The sequence below is a fragment of the Atta colombica genome, unplaced genomic scaffold (genome assembly GCF_001594045.1).
Source record: "Atta colombica isolate Treedump-2 unplaced genomic scaffold, Acol1.0 scaffold49, whole genome shotgun sequence".
Taxonomy (NCBI): Eukaryota; Metazoa; Arthropoda; class Insecta; order Hymenoptera; family Formicidae; genus Atta; species Atta colombica.
The window spans coordinates 801,426-801,921 of NW_017259538.1; positions in this window are offsets into that span (position 1 = coordinate 801,426).

A 496-nucleotide genomic window follows, 5' to 3' on the forward strand; every position below is an offset into this window, starting at 1 on the left:
AGATAAATATGACGCTTTCAATTGATTATATACAATTCTTTATCTTCGAAGACGATGTAAGCCTTTCGAATCTTCTTAACAACTTCATCCGCATCGATTTTATTATCTCTTGGAGTATAAAACATTATCATTTTTACAACAAAAAAGTCTTTTTAAACAAAAATCATATTAAAATAAAAATACTTTTGTGACTCTAAGAATCAAATATAAATAAGTTGCCTAAATGAATCTTTGCGATTGTTAAAATGTGTAATAAATAATATATATATTTATAAGATCGTAAAACATCATTCGCAAACACGTTTCTTCAATGCAAAAGTCAAACTACAAGTCAAATATAAAAAAATATATTACAATTCAATCTTTATTTCCTTACTCAAGATTAAAGATATATCATATCCGAGAAATATCCAATATCCTTTCTTGGCCCTTTTTTTTACTATCCTATTAAATAGCTGGATATCATAGTTGGATAGTATCGGTATATATATATATA